The 16,154-nt window shown below is 45.7% G+C and overlaps 1 protein-coding gene and 1 long non-coding RNA gene across 3 annotated transcripts in view; one reads left to right on the top strand and one right to left on the bottom strand.

The window, feature by feature from the left end:
- The window catches only part of LOC138568684 (uncharacterized), a 342,089-nt gene that overhangs the window by 4,018 nt on the left and 321,917 nt on the right, over window positions 1–16,154 (bottom strand). The gene's annotated exons all lie outside the window — the stretch shown is intronic.
- The window catches only part of LOC138568676 (hydroperoxide isomerase ALOXE3-like), a 411,617-nt gene that overhangs the window by 173,732 nt on the left and 221,731 nt on the right, over window positions 1–16,154 (top strand). The window lies entirely within an intron of this gene.

Genomic DNA, 16,154 nt, shown 5'->3' with positions numbered 1-16,154 from the left:
CAGGCCAATGCTTTTTCCAAACAGTCTTCTGAGAGTTACTGTAAATGAGCTACTGAGTAATACAAATGTCATAACCAGGTCTGCTTTCAGCCACTCGATTTATAAGCACTATTTGTGTCCTTAACGACAGGCCTGTTTGGTTTTTGAATAAGTATTAGGCATTTTCCAACAACCGCTATTATGTGCCAAGGTACTCACACCATTGTATAGCTGCTCCCATCAATGGCTATTTAATACCACTACTGCAGTGCCTGGCAAATGGCTTTCTCATGCCAACACAAAGCCCAAACTGTTGGCATTGCCAATGCCTGTTTTAATCGCTTCAACCTACCTTTGGCATGACTTCCTCAGGATCCCTAACTCCTGAAGCCTCTGTGTAGTTCATATAGACGCTGGTGACTCTTTCTGTACCCTGCAGATTCCTAAGAGAATGATAGATCGACTACCCCTCTCTAAAGTCCCTTCATGAACATCAGGCAGTTAAATCGTAAAGCTACCCAGTCATTTAGTAGATTATACACCTTTATCGTCTGCGACGACTTTTATACAAAACGTACAATTTTATTTACTCACTTCACTTTTTTTAAAAACACATTAAAAAACATGTGATCACTTATAACATATTCATAGGTCATAAAAAACCATTAAACATATACTGTAACAAATCATTTGAGTATGTTGCCTCATTGAGTGGGTTGTAGCCACTTACATACAACAGTTCTTTTTGAATGTTTGGCGTTTTTTCTAAACCTGGTATGGGGTATCTAAATGATTCACTTTATTCCTAACAAAACACTGTTTGGTCTTGCAAAAGAGATAAGGAAACAATAAATACGTATTTCCTAACTGGTCGACATATGTTTCGGTCTTTATCGTATGTACTGCACCATCTGAAGTGCTGTCACTCAATTCAGTGTTTAGGCCATCTTCAGGACAAAGCAGTTTATTCAAGGAAATTAATTCAAAAGAAAGACTGCTTAGAAATAACACTGGCAGGCACTTACAGCACAATGTCTGATGCTAACATCAAAGAGACCCTAGGAGGATGCGTTGACATTGGCAATCATTGATACTTGCTAGATACAAACCTTACATGGACTGCATAGAATATGCTTCAACCAAATGATTGAGATTATTGATAAGAAAGCATATTTTAATAATTCACTTTTAGGATACAGACATTTTTGTTTGGAGCAGGACAGACCTATCTTAATTGGCTAGCAGCCACTTAGAACATTTCGAATTGCTCAGTCTCAGGTAAACCCAGAGAAGGCAGACAGATACAGACACAAAGAGTTTCAGCCCCGAGAAAGCGCACAGGCCGTAACAAGTGTTGGGTCACATTTTGTACAAATGTAATAGATAATAAAATTACGAGTGGTGTAAAGTGCAAAAAGCACATTGTGATTTTGTGCACAATCAATGTGCACATGTATTGGGCACCAATCTTTTGAATAATGTTTAGCTTAGTTTAGTTCAGTGTATTTATTTGTAGAGCGCTCCAAGCCCTGAGGCTTCTGGGCACTTAGCTTACAAGTTGCTTAATTACATTTTACAAGGTTACATATATACATTTCAGTTTGGTAAGATATTGTCAATTTACTTAAATACAGTAACAATTTTCACAAATACTGCAGATGGTTAAATGCTGACAAGTTAATACATACAATGTCCTTTAAACATATCTTTAATACATTTCACTGAATAAAAGAGATTGTGAAAAATGGTTTCTTTAATGAATGTAGCATATTGGTGAATCTAGAATAAGGCAATATTCGAACAGGATTTGGAAGAGCGCGTGAGACTTGTGTCGGGGGAAATTCTGCCGGGGTCGGCCGGGCCGTCCGCAGACCTCCGGGCAGGGAGGCCCCAACACCTCCCGTATATCCCAGGTGTGAGATAGAGTATGAGACGCACACAAGGAGCAAGGCGACTCTGCTGTTTATTTATGCAAAACGGCAGGGATGGGTCAAGGAGTGTACGCGTTCGTCCTGACACACACACAATCGTGGGGCTCGCAGGCCCTTTTTACTACATTATGACGCGCTACTTGCGTCACTTCAGAAAGTTTAACAAAAAACCTATCGCCACTCGTAATTGGTTGCTCGAGTGGTAGGGTTAGTATAGTACACATATAGAGAATGATATTAGTGGTCAAGGTGTAGTCAGGTGGTATATCTGGGTTGTCCCTTCAATTAGATACATAAGAATTGTTACATGAAGACCCCTGAGGATTGGCTAATGTTACTGACGTCTGAGATAAGAGCCCCATGTTCTGATTGGTGCATCCGTGAGCTCCCCAGCCTGGGACCACCGTTGTTCCCAGCTCTCGGTGTACCTGTGTTTGCAACAATGTTTCAATATGGGTACATGCAGACAATGTGAGGATTTATTCATAGGTGGGAGCTGACCGTTCCCACTGTAGCAGGTGTCCATTGAGCCTTTCAAGTGTCCCGGCCTGTGTCTCGTAGTGAGGGACCCAGACGCCCTTTCTCTCCTGGGTTTTGGCATCTCGTCAGGTTCGGCTTGGTCACGTGAGGCGGGACCGTGTTTGAGGCAGAATTCTGCACAATTAATATTGTTTTTCCACTGTGTGTCTGGTTTAATTTGTAGATATGATTTTAACGTTGGTACGCGGAGTGCGAGGTTGCAACATCGTGCCTTTGATGATTTGTTCTTGGATGTGGGTTTGCAACATTGCGACCTTGGCTGGTTGCTCCACCAGGCTCATTCTGCAGGATCAGCAACCTGACTTTTGCTTTGTTAATGTCCACGGAACTCTTGCTTGAGGCCTACTTGGGCCTGGTGCATAAGTGATCCATTTCGTGCATGGGTGCTTTAGATTATAGTGGCATATATTTCCATGACCAATATCGTGTTTCCATTATACCTCTCATGGTGGTAACGGATTTCAAGGGAAGCGTGAGCAAGCGTTATAGATGAGTTCATGATGCGTCTTGCGTTTCTGCACTCTGAAAGCCTATGTAAAAATAATAAAGATGCACGTCCGTGAATATGCCTGTCGCCTACGTCCGAGCACTGAGTATGTTCTTCGTGTAGATTGGTGTGGAAATGTTAAGTGGGTATATTTATACAGATGTGCTTCCCGTTGTCTAGGTCGTCATGGCATCTCTAACGACGTGTGGTTTTTAGTCTAGCTGATCCGAGCCGCAGGTGTCGGCATGGCCAGTGCGGGCTGCTGGGCAGGCAGGTGGACACATCCGTATGTTCCTGTACCAGGGTACCTGGTCGTCTGGTAGATGGACAAATTCTTCTCGCGGCGGGTGTCTGGGCCGTGACCCTCTAGGCCAAGCGCGAGAGGTGAAGGACGGGAGCCTGGTCTTCCATTCTCCCACTTCAGTCCCCCCTCTGGTCGACTTGTCGACCACAAACATATCCTTCTCGTTATCTCCTCTTACCCTCCATATCTTAGTTATCCCGCCGAGATGTCCATAATGATTTCCATGATCTTCAAATGACCAATACATGTATTCACAGGTTCCTCCAGGAGTACAGTATACCCATCTTCCTATGTAGCTCCTGGGGTTCCTTGGGTTCTCGAACTTCACTGATGGTGGGTCTAGATGATTGGTGATGATTTGGGTGCGCAACTTCTCCCTTTCTTGTATTATCACACCTGTATGCTGGCCGTTATCTGCTGGCATCAAGGGGTGCATTCCCACCATTTCCAGCAACTCGTCAGTCGTGCGCGCCTTCCGGGCCTTCCAAAATCTAATTATGATCAGGGCAGCTCCAGCCAAAATAGCACATCCCACTATTATTTTCAGTCCATCTGACAGCCAAGATGGCATCCATGACCATAATAGTGAAAACCAGCTCTTATCCTTGTTTACACCGTTACTTTCGTCCATCATTTTGGAGTGCATCTGGGCCAATTGTGAAACTGCTTCTGTCAGTGTACCATTGTCAGCATCGTTGGCAGGTATGAACGTGCAGCAAGATTGTCCTATCTTTGCACAAACTCCTCCTTCCATTGCTGTGAGGAGGTCCAATACATATCTGTTCTGGAGTGCTACCATCCTTACAGCTCGCAGCTCCTCTTTAATTGCGTTGAACCCATTTACTGTTGAATTGATGGTCATCATTAGTTCCCACCTGGTTATTTGGAGCCATTTTGCGTTTGCGTATGCCTGCAGTCCCGGATGTATTATTGAGGAGAAGAACATTGCTGCTCTGCTGAATAGTCTGTGTTCTGGCGGTATTGATGTTAGTTCCGTTTCCGACCTTCCCCACAGGTAATTTCCTGTCAATGGCTCTCCTTGTCTTTTTCTCCTATTTAGGACAGTATCATTGCTGTTGGTCCTGTTTCCTTGCTCCTTCTGGAGTGGTGCAGATCTCTTTCTTCTCTTATCCCCTTCATCCATTTTAGGAAATTTCGCCACATCGACATGCTTCTTAGGTACCACTAGTGATGGTACATTGACGTGTACCATTGTGCACACACCATTCCACAGGGGAGGCAGTGTATGATATGCCTTTTCTCCACAGGCCCAATAATGGTCCATTATTACTGCTGTTCCCGCTCCCCCCTCAGGTAACTCCATCACGCTTGCACAATTGGTGTTATATCCTACGTCCACCTCTCCTTTATGCTGGTAGCATACTTTGGGCGCAGTCAATGGTAGTATAGTTATCGGGTCTTCATCTTCTTCTACCCATGTGAGCATTGGTACATACTTGATCCACGTCGTCCAACATCGATGATTGTGTGTCTCGATAGTTGAGATAGTTTCTTTTGTTGCCATGTTGCTGCCAATCACTCCTATCTCCCAGCTGTTGCCCAGGAACACCTTTCCTGTTATTGTCAGTAGCGGCCTCTCCCAGCATCCTTGTTTACCCGGAACTTCAGTGGCGTACCAATCACATGGTAGATACTGCAGTGTTACCTTCTTTGTTTCTCCTTTTGCAGGGCCACTTGTTATGTACCTGAATGCTTCAGCATGTAAACTGGTCTTGTGATAACTCAGATAGGTCTTGAGGAAGTTGTTTTCATATGGGTATGAGTCTCGTGTTTTCCATGTCATGTGCACTACTGTTCCTTGAAATCTTCCTTTCGTTTGGAACAGGGCCAAATATATTATGCACTGTGCTGTTTTTTCATCTATTTCTGTGGCAACAAATGTTCGTGAAGCGCTCATGGCGTATGGTATTAATGAGCAAACGTAACAGCTGTCCTCAGTTGTCTGCTTACCAATGCGGGTCATGTGCTGGTACCATATGTTGTTTGTGACGTGTGCCGAATCTTGTACATAATTATCAATACCTTTATTGTCTGAGTATGTGCTGCGTTTAACTCTATTTTGCTTGGGTGCAAAATTACTATTACCACCTGACGTAACTCCTGTTGCAGCAGGGGACGGGGGTATATTAAGTTTGGGTGCAGCAATAAAATCAATAGCATAGCTGTACTGCCAGACAGAAGCAGCCAAGAACCCGGTGATCATAAAAATCCCTATTATTTTTATTACATATGCTAATTTCACCGGCATTTTGCTCTTACCTTGCTGCGGTCCTGGCAGCTTATTCTTGCGACGTTATAGTTGCCCGCCTGAAAATTCTCAAAAGTGCTGGTTATTAGATGTTAGTTTTGTTACCTTTAAGCTCTCCCTATCAAGTAGTCATTCAGTGCCCAGGCGAAGAGCTGCTCCCACGCTACTCTAAGTGATGGGTCTCTTAGGACTGGCAAGTATGGGTGGAGGTGGGGCATGTGATATTCTATGGCCAGGAGGAAGGCTGTGTAGTATACACGTACCCTTCTCCTTTTTAAGTATGTTGGCCTCTTTATTTCGTATACAAATTGGTGTGACAATTCTTCTGGGTAGTTATCGTCTGGCAGCACCATCTACACCTGCACACTGAATTTGTTAATTAGCTTTTCTTAACAATACAATATTACGCAGTTCCTGTATGTGCGAGAGAAAAAAAAGAGAACATTCACGTGTTTACATGTGTATTGGTGCTAGCAATGTCCTTCAATTTTAGTTACAACTGTACTTAGCAGTCAATGGGGGGGGGTTTGCGCTCAGATGGCGGAAGTATTTTTACTCTTTGAGCGTGTGACCATGGGGTGGGCAGTATGGGGATCACCCCCTTCTTCGTCAGTTATTGTCTCCGAGGGAACAATTGGGTCGTCGTCTGTGGTGGAACTTTCTTCCGCTGTCGGCGATGTTGTTGCTGTTCTTCCAATGGATCTGTCGTTGGCGCTGGGGCGGGTCTGCAGTTTGTAGATCTTTACGTCATGTAGGTGGTTCCATGCACGCTTATCCTTTAGTTTTACTGCTCTTGTTGATACGTCCTCTACCAGATGGGGGCCAGTGAACCTCTTCTGGTTCCACTTTCTATTGAAATTGCGAAGTAGTACGTGGTCACCTTTGGCAAGTTTGCACGAGTTCTCCTTTCCCAATTCCGTACTTTCGTCTTTTTCTTGATTGCTGGTAGACCCGCCCCGTGTGCGCTCGAGCTGTTGAGACACAAACACAACACTAGTAATCAAAGAAGACACATATTGATACATTTCATCACCTAACACATTCGCTGAACTTTCGTTGTCGGTGAATGCCCTTGACGTTGGTGTTAGGGGAAGGCGCATTTGACGTCCAGTAACCACTTCGTGAGGGGTGAGGTGGTGGTCGGACCCTGGCCTGTTTCTGAGTTCAAACAATGCTAACGGAAGGCAATACAACCAACTTTTCTTTGTTGTTTGTTGTATTTTAGCAATTGCCTCCTTCAATAGGCCATTCAGGCGTTCACATACACCATTAGCCTGTGGGTGGTATGCACATGCAAATTTGTGTTTAATGTTCAGCAGGGATGTGATATGCTGGAACATTTCATTTGCGAAATGGGGGCCGTTGTCTGATCTTAACACCTCGCACACTCCCCACCTGGGGAAGACCTCCCTTACTATGAATTTGGCTGCTCTAAACGCATCAGGGTGTGAACAGGGCCCTGCTTCAATCCACCTAGAAAATGGGCATACTACTACAATCATATACCTATTGCCTTGACAGATGTTGATCATATCAACATAGTCAATGTGAAGGTGCCGAAAAGGTCCTTCTGGCCGGGGTATGGTACCTCTTATCACTTTTAGAGTATGACCGGCCGTAAACTGTTGACATGTTAGGCAATTGCTGATAAAATTTGACACATGAGAGGTTAACTCGGGACAAAACCAATCTTCTCTAATTCGTGCTGCAATTATTTCCTTGCCTGTATGGGCAGGGTGATGTAATTGGCTCAAGGCGGTATTTAACAGTGCCACTGGTATTACAACTTTCCCAGTGCCACCCTGGCGCCATAGTGCGTCGGTTGGTGACATTGTGCATCCTCTTTTCACCCATACTTCTTTTTCGGCCATTGGTGCAGCCGCTTGTAGCTCCATAATCTGTGTGGCTGGGAGATGGGTGTACCCTTCTCTTATTAACATCTCCCTCGCTATTCCCCTCCCTCTCCCTCTCTGTGAGTCGGTGGGGTTCCATATCTCACCAAAATATGCAGCATATTTCGCATGTGCGTCTGCTGCTGCATTTCCTTTTGAGACGTAGTCTTCTCCATTGGTGTGTGCGGTGCATTTTACTAGGGCTAGTTCTTGGGGATCGTTTATTACTTCAATTAGTTCAGCCAACAAGAGGGCATGTTGTACTGGAGTGCCATCAGCTCTCCTAAACCCTCTTCTTCTCCATTTTGATAGCCCTGAGTGGACAGTGGATGTAACATATGCACTGTCGGAATATATAGTTACTCTTTTATTAAAACTTTCCTTTAATGCCAATATGAGTGCAACGAGTTCCGCCGCTTGAGCAGAGTAATGCTGTGGTAATTGTACACACTTCATAGCCACACACACCGGCGCCTCCATCATTTTTACTACTGCTGCCCCAGTCCTTCGTATCCCATCTCCTTGATCAATAGTTGATGACCCATCAATAAACAAAAGCTCACCTCCCTCTAGTGCGTTTTCTTCAACTTTCCTAGTACATGAGTATAGTTCAGTTACTTGGGTGCAGTCGTGGGCGTAGTCTCCCTCTTCAATTACTTCTGCTAGGAACCTTGCAGGGTTAACCGTGCTACATCTAACAATTGCTAGTTCAGCTTTAGACAAAATAATCTCATAACCTGATGCCCTCTGTGTCGTTAATGTGGACTTAGGTTTATTCAATATCGCAAATAGTGCATGTTTCACAAATAGTGTAGTTGGACACCCCATAGTTATTGCTGATGCTTTTTCTACTGCAAAAGCAGCTGCAGCGAGACCTTGTTCACAAGAGAAGTGGCCTAACATTATAGGGTCTAAGTGACCGCTGTAAAATGCTACTGGTTTATAGCCCATGCTAGTTTTTTGGGCCAACACTGCTTTCATCACTGCTGAGTCGCAATGTGAAAATATAAAGAAGCGCCGCTCATAGTCTGGGGATGCCAGTACTGGAGCAGTTGATATTGCGTCTTTTAATTCGTCAAATGCCTCCCTCATTTCCATAGTCCATCCCAACTTTTTCTCCCCTTTATTTGCTTCCTTCAAACCCTCAAGCAGGGGTCCTATGTATGAGCTGTAATCAAATACCCATGCTCTACAGTAGTTGCACAGCCCCAGAAATTGCTGCAGTTCTCTCACAGTCTGTGGCACGGGAGTGCTTGAGATGGCCTGTGCTCTTTGTGGTGCAATCCTTCTTCCATGTTGGGATATCAGTTGGCCAATGTAAAGTACCTGTTCCTGACAGTATTGTATCTTTTCCATGTCTACCTTGTACCCCTTTTCTGCCAGTATCGTCAACATTTTTAAGGAGTCCTCTCTACATTTACTTTCGTTTGTACTACAAATTATTATGTTATCCACATACTGTAACACTGTACTTTCCACCTCAACGTTACCCAAATCCATCTGTATTACTCTATTGAAAATTGAGGGTGATTCACAATACCCCTGTGGTAATCTGGTATGTTTCCACTTTGTATTTCGGTAAGTAAAGCTTGTCAAATCTTGTGAGTCTGGGTGTAATGGTATTGAGAAAAAAGCATTTTTAAGGTCAATCACTGTAAATCGTGATGCTTCTGCCGGAATGCCACACAATATTGTGGCCGGGTTTGCTGTTACTGGATACTCTGCTTCTACTATGTTGTTCAAGGGTCTGAGGTCCTGTATGAAGCGCCAAGACCCCCCTTTAGCCTTGCGCACCGGGTACACAGCTGTGTTACATGGTGATTCTGAGGGGACCAATATGCCATTGTTTATAAGGGCCGTTATGGTTTCATATATGCCCTCATCTGCCTCTTTTGACAATGGGTACTGTTTCACTCTTGGTAGTATGGCACCCTTTTTCAATTTTATCCTTACACCCCCTATGCTTTTTATGCATCCTACGTCATAAGGGCTAATAGTCCATAATGATTTGGGCACCTTTGACATATCCTCCTTAAAAAATGGGACTGGGGTGCCTGCGGGTGCCTCAAGTGCCATTGCAATTTTCTGTGCTACTTGTCTGTGAGCCACTCTTAGCCATATTTCTACACTCATCATGAACACCATTTCATTTTCTTCCTTTTCTTCTGAGAACAGCTCTTCATCTGACACCTGGGTCAGCCTACATCCTTCTGCTAGTGCTATCACCGCCCTCCATGCTCTCCCTTCTTTATCTTGGGCGTGCACAGCAACATAATCAGCCGTTGCAATAATGCTCTCAATGTCCACTACAAACACCTTCCCTTCTAGTTCATTAGCTGGTGTTTCTGGTCGGAATAGATAGGCTGCTGGTCTCCTCCATATTTTCCCTTCTATCCCTGGCATCCATGCAAATGCCATGTCTGTGCCATATTGGAATATCTCGCCATCTACTGGCTCCGCCCTAATCGCTGTCTGTCCACAGTATGCTTGCAAAATCTGTCGTGCTGCGAGCATGTTAATCCCTGGAGTAGAGCAAATTATGCCATCCTCTGTAAAGGAGATCGTCATGTTCAACCTGTTCATTATGTCCCTCCCCAGTATATTTACTGGTGAGGCACTATAATACAAAAGTGGAACTGACAGATCATAATCTCCAATAGATAACGGAACGTTATCAGTGAATGGAACCAACCCTTTTGCCCCAGAAAATCCTTGGGTGTTCATGGCTTCGCCTGACATCTTAAATTTACCTTCCCTTATGCAAGACCGGGTTGCCCCGGTGTCAACAAGAAATGATAATTTTTTGTCACCTATCGTTACCTCTATGCGTGGTTCCTCCGCACTATTAGGTGTTACTGACAGGATGGGACACACCAAGGCCGTCTGTGGGCTGGCCTATTGGGGGTACAATGATTGGCCATTCCCTGTGTAAGGGTTGTGTCCCAACACCGTCACCCCACCCAATTGTGTTCGTTCATTTTGTGGTGGTGGTTGTATTAACGCTACTTGTTGTTGTGGCGGTGGCAGATACTGTGTTATTTGTTGTTGTGGCAGTGAATAGGTTTGTGGCTGTTGTGGTTGTTGTGGTTGGCCACTCCCTTGTTGTGACATCTGCTGCTGTTGTATGCCCTGCTGTTCTTGTGATGTCCTAGGTTGTGCTTGTTCATTCCATGCTGGTGTTCCTGGCCTGACCCTACATGTACGTGACATGTGCCCTAATAGTCCGCAGCTCCAACACACGGGTGGTTCCCTGTTTTGCCATGGGAAGCTCCCTGTGTTGTCTTGGTATACGGGTTGCCCTGTGGGGTAGTTATTTCTGAGTCCCCCAGCCTGTTGTTGGGTATTATATCCATATCCTCTCCCTCTCATAAACCCTCCTCTCCCTCTGTTATAACTATAATACCCAGTTCCTTGCATTGGGTACCCTCCTCCCATGTTTGGTGCGTGTAATTGCAGAGGCGGCACTTGCTCTATTACCCCTTGTGGAGGCGCTATTTGAGCGGGATCTTGTGCAGCCACTACTTGCGTTGGGCTTTGGGCCATTGGTGTGGGCGTAGTTATTAGTGCCCCTTCCATTGTGTATTTAGTAAGTTTTTTCTGTACTAATTTGGCCTCTTCTGTTTTCCTATCCTCTTCCTTTTGTTTCATTTTTCCTTGCCATGTTCTGCAGTGATGTACTATAGTCAGTTGTATTTCTGGCCATGGTTTTGCTTCCATCCCCACTACTTTCTTTAGTTGTTTTTGAACTCCTTCTGGGAGCCCTTGTACTAGTATATGATAAAATATGGCTGGTGTTTTGTCCCATTGTTCTCTAGTTTCCATGCGCCACTTCTCTTGAATATCCTGGATATAATCAACAGGATCCTCATTTTCGCCCATCTTACGGGAAGTAATGGCTCCTATGTCTGATGTGTCTGGGTACTGTACCCTCAGTGCCTGCCATAGCGCATGTCTGCAGTTTGCAAATGGTGCCCCATCATGCGATGTGTTCGTTATTGTTACCCCATGGAATCCCGCTCTTTTCCAAATGTCATCCGCTCTATCCCCTAATATTGATATTAACAGGCCCTTCACGTCTCCTACTGCTAGTTTCTGTCCTGCGGTGTGTTTTTCCATTTCATATATCCACTTACCCGCACCTCCACTTAGTGATGGGAGCCTACATTTTATATTTTCCTTATCCGTATGTTTCCAAGGTACATACTGTGGTCTAGCCCCTCCTCTCTCTAGCAGTGGCATTAAATTCTGTCTTGCGTCACCCTTTACGCTCCATAATGTTGAGTCTTCACACCCCTCCTCTTCCCCCATTTCTTTTACTACTTCAAATTCTTCCTTACTACCTCTGCTCCTACCTCCCTCTTCTTCCTTTCCCCTTTTTCCATCATTTCCTGTGTTCAATATAGGTATGTTTATTTGTCTGTCTTGCCTGCGACTAGGGAGGTCCCTAAGCCGACATGCATAAGGTGTAAGTTCATTCATGAAGGGCGCGAGCTTTATTCTGTGCAGAGAGCGCGCGGTGGTTGAACATGTAGGGCGTGACGTGGGAGGGCGCGGTGGTGATGTGGGTGGCGTGGTTTCATTGGTTTGTGTTTCCCTTATTCTTTTCACTTCCTCCTTACTTCTCTCCAGCTCCTCCCATCTTCTACTCATCCAGGGCGAATCTATGTTTGTTCTAGTGAGGTATAGTTTATCTAAGCTTTCCCTTTCACTCTTCCTTCCATCCTTCTCCACTTCTCCTTCCTCCTCACTGCAAAAATCATTCATAAATGGCACCCCCCACTCTGCCTTTTTTCCTTTTATTGTTACTGTTTTTAAGTCTATTAGGTCTCTTTCTCCCTTTCCGTTGTTACCAACTGTTCCCCTTAGTGCTGATGTTGTTGCTACCTCTCTATTCTTATATACATCTCCCCATCTTTCACTCTCCCAACCCCTCTCTTCAATTCCTCCTTCACTCCTCTCCTCCATTTCCCTACTATTTTCCTCCCTTTTCCTTTTCAATTCCTCCATTACTTCGTTGCTCATCTGTTCCAATATCCTTTCATCCTCTTTCTTCCTTTCCCATTTCACCCTTTCTCTTTCTACTATACCCTCTATTACCTTCCCCTCTTCATATTTCTTAGTTGCCTCTGATATTATCCTCCTCCTCCATATTTCCATTTCTTTCTCCTTTTCTTCTTCTTCCTTCTTCTTCTCTCTCAGCACTACTCTTGATATCCTATCTGCTGCTCCTTTTACCCTTTCAGCTTCTCTCTTTTGCTCCTCACTTCGTTCCCTTAATTTTTCCAATTCGTCCTTACCTTCTTTCCTTTTCCTCACTCTCTCTCTTTCCTCCCGCTCAAGTTGTTTAACCAGTTCATTCTGCTCATCCCTTAGTTCTGCTAATCTTCCCTCCAAAATCTCTTCCTTCTGCCGTAGTAGCTCCTCTCCCCTAATTTCACTCTCTCTGGCACTATCCTCGTTTGTTCTCTTTACCGCCTCCCTTTCTTCTCCAGTTAGTGAGCCTCGTAATTTCAACAATATCTGTGCAGCTACCCACTCATCGTTTCCTATCTCTACAGTCTGCTCTTCTCTAATCCTCTTGTCCCCCATTGGTATCTTCCCATGAGCCACATATGGTGGAGGGCTGTATGCCGGGTTTGAGTATCCTTCAGCCGCCCTTAACTGTCCTATTTCTCCTAATTCTCTTAAAGGGTACAACCCTCCTCCCTCTGTTTTCACACCCGGTGTTATGGCTATCTCATTGCTCGGTTCCTTTTTTATGTCGTCTGATTTATTAATCTTTTCTCCTCCCTGTCTTTCGATCCCCGTATTCTTTGTGCTTTCGCACTCCTTTTCCCCACCCGTTCCTTCTTTCTTAATCTCCACTTCTTCCGGTGTTTCCCCCATAGTGAACATTCCATTTGGTCCTGGTCGAGACCCCTGGAACATCCTCCATAAGTTAAACACCTCCACATGGTTTGCTAACTTCTTCCCCTTGTATGTATTGTGCAGATGGTTTAGTAGTGAATGTTGGGCATATGGATCGAAACTGCCATTAGGCGGCCATGGTGTTAACATTTTATTGTCTGTCCCCTGGGTCCACTCTATGCTGTACTTAATTAACTTCTCCCTATGTGGTGGCAGTGTGGTGCATATGTGCTGTAGTGGGGTAGTGAGGGTGTTCCCCCACCCTCCCGACCCTCTCCCGTATGACATAATTTCACTCCCCGTGTTACCCTTCCCCTTACTTAGCAGTTTACAATATACAACCTTGTATTGCTTACCTCGCCCCGCAAGTGTGGGGACTTACGATAATCCTCTGACAAATTATGCAATAATAATAGATATGATGTTATATTATATTCCTTCCCCTACGGCCCCCTGCGGCCGAAGCGCACGCAGCCCCCTGCGGCTGCGTACCCCTTACGATGATCTTATACAGTCGTCCTGTTTCTCCGTTCTCCTCCCCCTTTTACACTTGCCGTGGCCGGCGTTCTCCGTGCGCAGCCACGCCCCTTTCCCCTTCTTCTTTCGATCCACTGGTTTACAGTTTATCTCCGTACCAGCTCCTTTATCATGCTTCTCTTTCCCACCACTCTAAAACCCAAAATTCCTTGTGCTCGCTATATCCTATTAAATCCCTACTGGTGACGTCACCTATTTCTTCGAGCTACTGGTATATTCTTGTTATGGTTTTTTAAGTTCAAAATACACTTACAATCTACCCCGCTAACCCTACAGCTGTCTTCCTGTCTCTCCTGGAACAAGGTAATCTCATCAATATTATAACCGGACTGCGCACGCTGCGTCGCCTCGCGTGTGATACGCCCCTCAACAGGAGGGCTTAACCAGCCAATTATCTTCCGTTTTGGGCAACTATGTGACTAGCTACCGGCCACAGGGAAACGTCATCTACCTATCGAGTTTCTTGCTCGAACAATAGGGAACCTCATCTACTCATTGATCAATAAATGTCAAGTCGTAGGAAACCACACACACCCATCCTCACACTTAATCGCAATTTAGACCATCAGTGTCTTACGAGCGGCTGCACGTGATGTTTTCGTGCCCCGCCCCCCTCTTTCGCGTAACGTTAGCTCACTTGTTACGAGCGGCTGCACGTGATGTTTTCGTGCCCCGCCCCCCTCTTTCGCGTAACGTTAGCCCACTGTTCTCGCACTCGTTTCGCTACTATTCATTCCATTTGCAACACTCAGTTAGACCTTCGCCGCACATCTCTACAATACCTCCCCCCTCCCTTATTTACTTCCTCCCCCTCCCTCACAATTTCGCATTGCTTGTTGTGCGTGTCATGCTCACCAAGTTCTCTCGATGCAGGGCCGCTCGACTGCGTGCACCCTCCAAGCGGCTCGCCACCTCCCCTCGTCTGGACCACGTCTGGACACTCGCCGACCGCGGGCGGGATACTTCTCAACCGGCTCCCGAGGGCCAATATCCGGATTGCGCTGTCCGGTCTTCTCGCGGCACCGCGATGGTCCTGTAGTCCTCAGAAGGGGGCAACGGCAGAGGGGGCCGCGCCGCCGGGCCTCCTCGCAACGGGAGTGCCTGGAAAACTAAAAATAAAAGTTGATCTTAAACAGATCTCAGCAGTGCCTCCAACTTGTCGGGGGAAATTCTGCCGGGGTCGGCCGGGCCGTCCGCAGACCTCCGGGCAGGGAGGCCCCAACACCTCCCGTATATCCCAGGTGTGAGATAGAGTATGAGACGCACACAAGGAGCAAGGCGACTCTGCTGTTTATTTATGCAAAACGGCAGGGATGGGTCAAGGAGCGTACGCGTTCGTCCTGACACACACACAATCGTGGGGCTCGCAGGCCCTTTTTACTACATTATGACGCGCTACTTGCGTCACTTCAGAAAGTTTAACAAAAAACCTATCGCCACTCGTAATTGGTTGCTCGAGTGGTAGGGTTAGTATAGTACACATATAGAGAATGATATTAGTGGTCAAGGTGTAGTCAGGTGGTATATCTGGGTTGTCCCTTCAATTAGATACATAAGAATTGTTACATGAAGACCCCTGAGGATTGGCTAATGTTACTGACGTCTGAGATAAGAGCCCCATGTTCTGATTGGTGCATCCGTGAGCTCCCCAGCCTGGGACCACCGTTGTTCCCAGCTCTCGGTGTACCTGTGTTTGCAACAATGTTTCAATATGGGTACATGCAGACAATGTGAGGATTTATTCATAGGTGGGAGCTGACCGTTCCCACTGTAGCAGGTGTCCATTGAGCCTTTCAAGTGTCCCGGCCTGTGTCTCGTAGTGAGGGACCCAGACGCCCTTTCTCTCCTGGGTTTTGGCATCTCGTCAGGTTCGGCTTGGTCACGTGAGGCGGGACCGTGTTTGAGGCAGAATTCTGCACAATTAATATTGTTTTTCCACTGTGTGTCTGGTTTAATTTGTAGATATGATTTTAACGTTGGTACGCGGAGTGCGAGGTTGCAACATCGTGCCTTTGATGATTTGTTCTTGGATGTGGGTTTGCAACATTGCGACCTTGGCTGGTTGCTCCACCAGGCTCATTCTGCAGGATCAGCAACCTGACTTTTGCTTTGTTAATGTCCACGGAACTCTTGCTTGAGGCCTACTTGGGCCTGGTGCATAAGTGATCCATTTCGTGCATGGGTGCTTTAGATTATAGTGGCATATATTTCCATGACCAATATCGTGTTTCCATTATACCTCTCATGGTGGTAACGGATTTCAGGGGATGCGTGAATATGCCTGTCGCCTACGTCAGAGCACTGAGTA

This window comes from Ambystoma mexicanum, chromosome 1p (assembly GCF_040938575.1).
Source record: "Ambystoma mexicanum isolate Mex_15411 chromosome 1p, UKY_AmexF1_1, whole genome shotgun sequence".
NCBI lineage: Eukaryota > Metazoa > Chordata > Amphibia > Caudata > Ambystomatidae > Ambystoma > Ambystoma mexicanum.
Note: the sequence above shows the minus strand (reverse complement) of the source record. Positions and strands in the feature narration are given on the sequence as shown.